This window comes from Ovis aries, chromosome X, assembly GCF_016772045.2.
Source record: "Ovis aries strain OAR_USU_Benz2616 breed Rambouillet chromosome X, ARS-UI_Ramb_v3.0, whole genome shotgun sequence".
Classification (NCBI taxonomy): domain Eukaryota; kingdom Metazoa; phylum Chordata; class Mammalia; order Artiodactyla; family Bovidae; genus Ovis; species Ovis aries.
In genome coordinates this window covers 5,856,312-5,865,445 of record NC_056080.1, presented here as the reverse complement: position 1 = coordinate 5,865,445, position 9,134 = coordinate 5,856,312, and the positions used below count along the sequence as shown (strand labels likewise).

Genomic DNA, 9,134 nt, shown 5'->3' with positions numbered 1-9,134 from the left:
CCGCCATCGGCAAATACACAAAGCCCATTGGCAGCAACCAAGACCCAACGCAGCCATTAGTAAATATGATTCATCATTACTTTTAAACTTGTTTTATTTCATTTTTTAAAGTCTTAATTAGTTTAATAATTAATTCAAATAAAAATTAATTAAATTTAAAAACGATGGTGATTGATAGAGCTCTGATCCGAGATATAGGAGCAGTGACCTTAAGATCCCAGGAAGAATAATCGACGGCAGAGATGTTTCGTGATGGTCCAGTCTGTCCAGGGAACACAGTCAATGACGGAGACGGTGAGCCTCGATCGCTGCACTCACCTCAGTCCAGGAGAAACAGTCCTTGGGCTGAGACGCCGGGTGGGGATCGTCTTCTTCCAAGTTTTATTACAAGCCGAGTTTGAAATGCGGGACTTTCCATTCCACCCTCTGGCCCAGGAATGCTGGCCCACACAGTCAAGATTTCCTGGCAGAGGGTGCTCCCGAGAATATTGTTGACTACGGAATAGATCAAATTTGCTTTTTGTTTTGGAGGTGGGGTGGCCCCGTACGGTTCCCTCAGTAGCTCAGTGGTAAAGAGACCGTGGGCAATGCCGGAGACCCAGGTTCGATTCCTGGGTCGGGAAGATGCCCTGGAGGAGGGCATGGCAACCCACTGCAGTATCCTTGTCTGCAGAGTCCCAGGGATAGAGGAGCCTGGCGGGGCTACAGCCCCTGGGGTCGCACAGAGTCGGACACGAGCAAGCACACGCTCCTGGTATGGAAACAAACGCATGCTTTGGGCAGCCTGCCTGGTCTTTTCCGAAGCTCCTCCCCGGAGACCTTGTATCCCTGTAAGATCGCCAGCTCTGATGACCTTCCATACGGTTGCCCTGCGGTTTGCTAACGCCGGGTGTGTTTACATTGCTGCATTTCCCGTCCAGGGTCCTCAGACTCCAGGGCCTCTGACAGGACCCCACCTCTGACAGCTGCTTTGCAGCGGTGAAAGGAAGCACCACCGCCCGAGGTTAATCGGCGCAGAGAGGTAACGCCCCTGAGATCAGAACACCAGGGAAGCGAAGGAGGGTTTAAGAAGCTGCACAGGCGTCTCTGGGCGGAGGCCCGGGGCGGGGTGTGTGTGTTGGGTGGGTTGGGGGGCGGGTGGGTGGAGGGGGTGGATTTTGACGCGCTTTGCCACATACTCTTAAGGAGTGAGGAGGCAACGGACAAGCCCTGCTGTTTCCATGGCAACAGGGCGGCTGCCATCCTCCGGCCTCGAGCCGCTTCCCTCTTTGTGAAACCAGAGGAGGAAGGGAGCTAGCTCAACTCAGAGACGATCTTAGCTCTCAGACCGGGGGAACCCTCACGCCCTGCCATGGAAGGTGACGCCTTAACCATCGTACCACCAGAGAAGGCCCAGCCCCAGGGCTCCTTTTACAGAGGCCCTGGTCTTGCAATAGACAACCCCCACCCCCCAAAAAAAATAAAAAATAAAAAATAAATAGTACTTGCAAAAACTGACCCTAGGGCTGATTGAAAGCAGATGGCCCCAAGGATTCTGCTTAGAGAGCTTCACTTTTGTTTCTGAGTGATAAGAGTGCTGGGGGTTGAAAATTCTTCCCTTTTGTGTCTTCAGCAAGGGAGTGTGGGGTTCCAAGGTTGCCAGCTGGGTGGTTCCCCTTTCTGGTTTGAATCCCTAGGACTGCATAGATCCGAGGAGAATTCCATTTGGGGGGAGACTCAGGCTCAGCGAGCCTGACCTCGGTTTGTCTCTGGAGCCAGCAGCTCATCTGGTCAATTATTGGGGAGGTTTTGTTGCTGGTTGATGACTCAGCGGCCCATTTCAGAGGAACCTAATGGAATTGGCAAGAAAACCGTGCCTTTTTTTTTTTTTTTCCATAAACTTAAGAGTTCTTATTATTAACTTTTTTAAAAACCAGAGTCTGTTCACTTATGAACGAAGCATCGCTGTGATTTCAAAAATGAAGGACCATTCACGACATCCTCACCTGGTGTCTTTCTCATCCTCCTGGGGAGCCTGAGGCAGTTCTTATGACCACCAGCTGTTCTTGAGACAGCATCCGCCAGTAATCTCATCGTGATGGGAGTAACTCAAGTTTTCCATACTCAGGAAAACAATGCTGTGACTCAGCTTTCCCAGCAAAATCGCATAAGACCCAAAGACAAACCGTGATCTGTTAAAAAAAAAAAAAAATTTCCTTAAGAGTTACTCTAGATGTCCTAAGGAACTTTTAGTAAAACTACTGAAAAAGTTGAAAGTGATGCATAGAAATTCTAGAAATATTAGCTTTCAATTTGCTCGATTTAAAATGGTGGTTTAGTTGCTAAGTCGTGTCTGACTCTTGGGATCCCATGGACTGTAGTCCACCAGGCTCCTCTGCTCAAGGGATTCTCCAAGCAAAAATACTGTAGTGGGTTGCCATTTCGTACACGAGGGTATCTTTTTGACCTAGGGATTGAACCCGGGTCTCCCTACATTGCAGGCAGATTCTTCACAGTCTGAGCCACCCAGGAAGTTGGAGCGTCCATTAATGTATGCAGTTCTCGGAGCGGCAAAAAGTTGGACACAACTTAGCCACTGAACCACAAAATTAATGTAAGTTATATTTATTTTCATACTTTGGTTTTCACTAGTTTTGCTTCTAGGCAAAAGGCAAAACAAACTTTTCACCATCAAGGAAATGTTTTTTTTAAAAGGGAAGGCTGAGAAGAGAAGTTTGTGGAATACTTCCAAAATATGGTGTATATAATTAAATATGATTGTTTAGAGGGTATTAGGTCGTGCTTACGGGAAAAAGGATCAGCTTTCTCATAGTTTATTAAATAGAAAACCCACAAATAAGTAAACATACACGGTGCATGGGAGTTCTGTTTGGCCGAGAGATGTCCATGGGGGTTATTCTTTGCCAAGAGAAGAGCCCTTTTGGCTGGAAGGATTTCCCGTTGAAGGGTGTTCAAGGACAGATACGCTGCTGTGCTCCTTTGCGGATTCTTTGCGGGGAAGTAATTCTTCACACTCGGGGTCATGGCTGGGTTACCTCTCAGGAGCCAAGAAGTGGTTCTGTTTCTGCAGAGGAGTTCCTAATAGCACTTGCTTTGGATGGTTTGGGTACCTTATAGGTATATTTGCTACAGCGAGCACAAGTTCCCTTGCATTATCACATAAGGAAGGGTAGTGTCCGTGTGTAATTCCGCGGAACCCCTTGGGGCTTTGGGGGAGGGGCACAATCCCTCCCCTATATGCTCTGCCTCAGTTCCTCTCTGAAGTACCGGGTAGAGTCGCTCAGTCGTGTCCGACTCTTGTGACCCCCATGGACTGTAGGCCGCCAGGCTTCTGTGTCCATGGGGTTCTCCAGGCAAGGATACTGGAGTGGGTTGCCGTGTGCTCCTCCAGGGGATCTTCCTGACCCAGGGGTCTAACCTGCGTCTCCTGCCCTGCAGGCAGAATTTTTACCACTGCATGTAGCCTATTCAGTATGCAGCAGCATTATTTCTTAAAAAAAAAAAAAATGTACATACCTTCATGGCAAAATACATCACCACTGAAAAATGCGAAGCATCCTCTGAGCCTGTATCGAGTTGTGGAAAACCTCGAAACTCCCTAACCGCAGATCCTTTTAATGCATACGATCAAAATGAAAAAAGCGTGAAATACTGCACACGTGACCAAACCGTGGGCCAGAGACACAGAGTGAGCAGATGCTGCCCGAAAAATGGCGTCAACGGACTTGCCCGACTCAGCGTTGCCGTGACGTCTCCGTTTCTTAAACAAAACAGAACAACACAGTAGGTGAAGTGCAAGAAAATGAGAGACGGCTGTGACTTTTCATGGAGGGCTTAGGAAGCGCTTGAACATTGACCTCGATGAATTATAACGTGCATGTGAATTTCTCAAGCTTGTAGCACCCCCGTAGGCAAGTTTTTCTTTTTTTTTTTTTCATTGATCCGTCAACTTAAAAACAAATGCACAGCGTGAGAGCTGCGAGTTGAGTTTTATTTGGGCGAAAAATGAGGACTGCAGCCTGGGAGACAGTGCCTCAGGTAACTCTGAGAGGCTGCTCCAAAGAGGCGGGGGCTGGGGGCCAGGTCAGGATATATGTGATTTTGATGAACCGGGAGTTTACGCAGGCAAGCACTTTTATTTTTTTTTTTTTTTAAAGGTTGCTAGTCTCGGGGAACAGACGTCAGCATGGATCATTTTCCCCCTTGTCTAGATAGAGGAGATCTGAGAGTTGGGCTCATAAAATCAGCTCCTGAAAATCTCTCTCCGGAGGCCTGTCCTGCCAGCTTTGAACCCAGAGCACAGACGTCTCGTCTGCTGGCCACCCTGAGCTCCTTTCACGGGAGCTCAGCTGAAGGTCAGCAGCTACAGCAGCACCTGATTGAATCCTTGTCGAGGTGGACGGAAGATGCCCACGGCGAGTTGCCAGTGTGTAATCGGCGGATCCAATTCACTTCCAAGTCAACTTCAATCCCGTCCTGGCTGGGAGGTTTTACAAAGACAGGGGATTCACCGCTAACACCCTTCCCATCTTCCGGGGCAAGCGCTTAGGAATGGTTGAGAAGCTTAGGAGCAAAGGCGTTGCTTGTACTGGAAGCAAACCATTTTGCAGGGTCTGTGTGCAGACCGGTTTTTCTCTCTGTGTGACTTAGCTTCGCACTTGGTGAAATTGGAAGTGATTTATAAGGTATGGCCTTGGCTCCGACTTTCCAAGAAAAACAGGATGAAAACCTAGACGACTTCTGCAGATGCAGGGATTTGGTGGTTGACTAGGACAGTAGCCTGTGGATTGAACCCATGGTCTGGGATGTCAAAAAATGGGTTCTCCCAGGAACACCTAAGCTCACATGCCACATGGCTGCTCAAGCTACAGCTTAGTGATATGAAACACCCTCTAACTTGCAGAGCTGAATTTGCTGAAGCTGAATCTCCAATACTGTAGCCACCGGATGCGAAGAGCCGACTCATTGCAAAAGACTCTGATGCTGGGAGAGATTGAGGGCAGGAGGAGAAGGGGACAACAGAGGATGAGATGGTTGGATGCCATCACTGACTCGATGGACCTGAGTTTGAGCAAGCGCTGGGAGACGGTGAAGAACAGGGAAGACTGGCCTGCTGCAGTCCATGGGGTCACGAAGAGTCAGACATGCTTGAACAACTGAAAAACCACAATTTTCAGAGCAGAGCCAGACACAAGCATCCACTCCAACTCCAGTTTTATGGACCTAGGCAAGTAGTTCCGAAGTGCGTGGTGAGTAGGTGACAAGCTACGTTTATGGCTGAATCATAATCTTTTAAAAGAACTGGTGTTGACTTGGCAGGACTTTTAGACTCTATAAACATGATCTGTTTTACCTAAAAGGTGACTTTCCCCAAGGCTGCAGGAAATTTTGCCCCACGGGAACCTGTTAGATGAGTGAAGCCATGCTACTCCCGAACTGAGACAATCTTGGAGACTTCGAATCCGTTAGGATATGACCATTTCTATGAATTCAGAAGGGGCTTCCCGGTTGACGTGAGTATGAAGCATCTGCCTGTAATGCAGGAGATGAAGGGGACACGGGTTCCATCCTGGGTTGGGAAGATTCCCCTGGAGAAGAAAGGACAACCCATTCACGTATTCTTGCCTGGAGAATCCCATGGACAGAGGAGCCTGGAGGGCTGCGGTCCATGAAGCCGCAAAGAGTCGGACACGACTGAGCAAGTAAGCCACGCACGTGAATTAAAAAAATATTGGATGAGGTTAAAAAAAAAAAGTCATGGGACACTCTTTGCCTTCACGAAGGTGGTGCACATATTCCCGTCAGCATGTAGCTTTCATATTCGTACTGGCCTCTGCGCTTCCCGTGAAACAAAGGCCTCTTGTGAGATTTCAAACTTATGAAAGTATATTATGCCTGAAAGCGTGCCCTTGGGACCGTTCACAGCTGTGTCACTAAAAATTTATTGCAGTTTCTGTAATTCCTCCAACCTCACCGAACACAGTGGTTCCCCAGGAATATGCCAGTTCATAGACGCTGAGCAAGCATTTCTATACGACTGTTTATTTTTCAACTGGAGGAGGAAAGGGCTTACGTGTTGGCACCAAGTCAGTGCCCCTGTTTAAATCACCGACTCTGCGTTATGACATTTAACGCCAGAAGGATCGTGGAATTTTCCTTGAATACATTTGGAAAGGAGTTTTTTTTTTTGTTTTGTTTTTACAGCGCACCTGAAAAGTTAACAGTGGTTTGGGATCAGAAAGAATTTGTTGCTCAGACCTGTTTGCCTCTTTGCAGTCCCATGGACTACAGCCCTCCAGGCTCCTCTGTCCTTGGGATTCTCCAGGCAAGAATACTGGAGTGGGTTGCCATGCCTTCCTCCAGGGGATCTTCCCGACCCAGGGATCAAACCTGACTCTCTTATGTCTCCTCAATTGTCTGACAAGTTTTTCTTTCTTTCTTTCTTTTTCTTTTAACCACTAGCGCCATCTGGGAAGCCTAGCTTTGGAATCAACTTACCCACAAATACATTGATTTTTATCCCAACCTGAAGAAATGAGAAGAAAAATAACATATCTCTTTCAAAAATGATAGCACGATTTGAAAGGAAACGCAAGCCCAGCAGATTTCATTAATCACCTGAGGTTTTGCACGGCTTTGTAAATGTTGACATCTTTGTCAGCGTGTTGCCACCATTGGCAACGGGTCAGATCAGATTTGCCGGCGAGTTAATGGCTTCTATGTGTTAAAATGGGGAAGACTGAGGGCAGGAGGAGAAGGGGACGACAGAGGATGAGATGGCTGGATGGCATCACCGACTCGATGGACGTGGGTTTGGGTGAACTCCGGGAGTTGGTGATGGACAGGGAGGCCTGGCGTGCTGTGATTCATGGAGTTGCAAAGAGTCGGACACGACTGAGGGACTGAACTGAACTGAATGTTAAAATGGTTTTAAACTTTCCAAGAACGGGACTGTATGTCAACACAGTTGGCAAACAGGCACGCTCATTCATGTATGTATCATCCGTGACTAGCTATAATGAAAGAGATAAGACCACATGTTCTTCAGGCTAAAAATACTATCTGGCCACCCTACCCGTTTTTGTGGGGTTTTTGGGTTTTTTTTTTTTTTGGTGTGGATGATTTTACAATCTTCATTGAATTTGTGGCAGTATTGCTTCTTATTCTTTTTTTAAAATGTTTTGTGTTATTTTTGACTGAGAGGCAAGTGGGATCTTACCTCCCCCCACCAGGGATCGATCCTCACGCCCGACATTGAAAGGTGAAATCTCAGTCCCCTGGATGAGCAGAGATCCTGGGGGGCTAGAAGTGATTGTTGTTGTTCAGTGCTAAATCTTGTGTGACTCTTTGGCGACCGCATGGACTATAGCCCGCCAGGCTCCTCTGTCCATGGGATTCTCCAGGCAGGAATACTGGAGTGGGTTATCATTTCCTCCTCCAGGGGATCTTCCTGAACAGGGATCGAACCTGCGTTTCCTGCATGGCAGGCAGATTCTGTACCAGCTGAGCCACCAGGGAAGCCCCCTGATGGGTGCTGCTGATGCTGCTGCTAAGTTGCTTCAGTCGTGTCCGACTCTGTGCGACCCCATAGACAGTAGCCCACCGGGCTCCCCCGTCCCTGGGTTTCTCCAGGCAAGAATACTGGAGTGGGTTGCCATTGCCTTCTCCAATGCTTAAAAGTGAAAAGTGAAAGGGAAGTCGCTCAGTCGTGTCCAGCTCTCAGCGACTCCGTGGACTGCAGCCTTCCAGGCTCCTCTGTCCATGGGATTTTCCAGGCAAGAGTGCTGGAGTCGGGTGCCATTGGGTGGCAAGTATTGTTTGCTTCCTGAGTTCCCTCGGGGCTCCCCAGCTCACCATCCATGGCGGCTGCGATCGCTGCTATCTGTGACACCCTCTGTTTAGTGATACAGCAGGAAATACTCCATTCCTCACACGTGGCATCTCTTGGACACATGTGGCTTCCCCAAGAGCCAGCTCCATCATGGAGATGGTGTTGCTTTGCTTTCTCAGTCTCATTCTCTCTCCTGTCCTCCTAAGTGAAATAAAGGGTGATTGAGACTTTCTGCTGCTTTTCTAAACGTTCATGGAATGACTCGTTTCTGTGAATGATTACCAGCCAGTCCATCCTAAAGGAGATCAGTCCTGAATACTCACTCACTGGAAGGACTGATGCTGAAGCTGAAACTCCAATCCTTTGGCCACCTGATGTGAAGAGCTAACTCACTGGAAAAGACTCTGATGCTGGGAAAGACTGAAGGCGGGAGGAGAAGGGGACGACAGAGGATGAGATGGCTGGATGGCATCACCGACTCAATGGACATGGGTTTGAACAAACTCTGGGAGTTGGTGATGGATAAGGAGGCCTGGCGTGCTGCAGTCCATGGGGTCACAAAGAGTCAGACACAAGTGAGCCACTGAACTGACTGAAGTGAATGTTGGGTTTACAGAGCCAGGACAGGTATGTTTGGGATTTCTCCTCTCTCTGAAGGAAAAAAAAAAAGTTAATTTTTTGATCTGAAATGAAAGCATTGAGCCTTTCAGCTCAAGAGGAAAAATATACATGGAGTGAGCCAGACGTCTTTGGTGTTGGTCCGGTTCATCCTTGAGCCCTTTGCAGCAATATGGTGGCCATATTTTCCTAACTGGACGCACCCACATAGACCAGCAGGAAGCGGGGGCAGGCACAGAGAGAAGAATGGACTTTGAGGCCAGGAAAAAAACTGTCTTCAAACTGACAATTTCCGTCTTGTCCGCTCTGTGCTTACCTCACCAACCCATGTCGGCTCGTCGATGGAGTGGACACCATGCTGTCTGCTTTCTGTACTAAGGCTGCTGTGAGTTTGGCGTCAATAAATATGTGTCTCTGCTCTTGAGAGTTTGGGGTGGACACTTTTTTTTAAAGCATGTATGTGAATCGGAGACAAACTTAGGATTTAAAAATTCATTCAAAGAGATAACGGAGTTTGAGATGAACATGGACACACTGCTGTATTTAACATGGAGAACCCACAAGGATCCGCTGGACAGCATGGGGAACTCTGCTCGATACTCTGTAATAACCTTATGGTTCCCAGGGGGAAGGAAGGGGCGAAGGGATAGTCAGGGAGTCTGGGATGGACATGGACACACTGCTG

At 48.1% G+C, this 9,134-nt stretch overlaps 1 long non-coding RNA gene across 1 annotated transcript; it reads left to right on the top strand.

Annotated features, from left to right (window-relative positions):
• The first annotated feature begins 813 nt into the window (after positions 1 to 813).
• LOC132658829 (uncharacterized) lies at positions 814 to 8,873 on the top strand. The gene is made up of 3 exons (XR_009598896.1): positions 814 to 1,021; positions 2,481 to 2,593; positions 6,463 to 8,873. It is a non-coding gene; the product is annotated as an uncharacterized LOC132658829 (long non-coding RNA).
• The last annotated feature ends 261 nt before the right edge of the window (positions 8,874 to 9,134 follow it).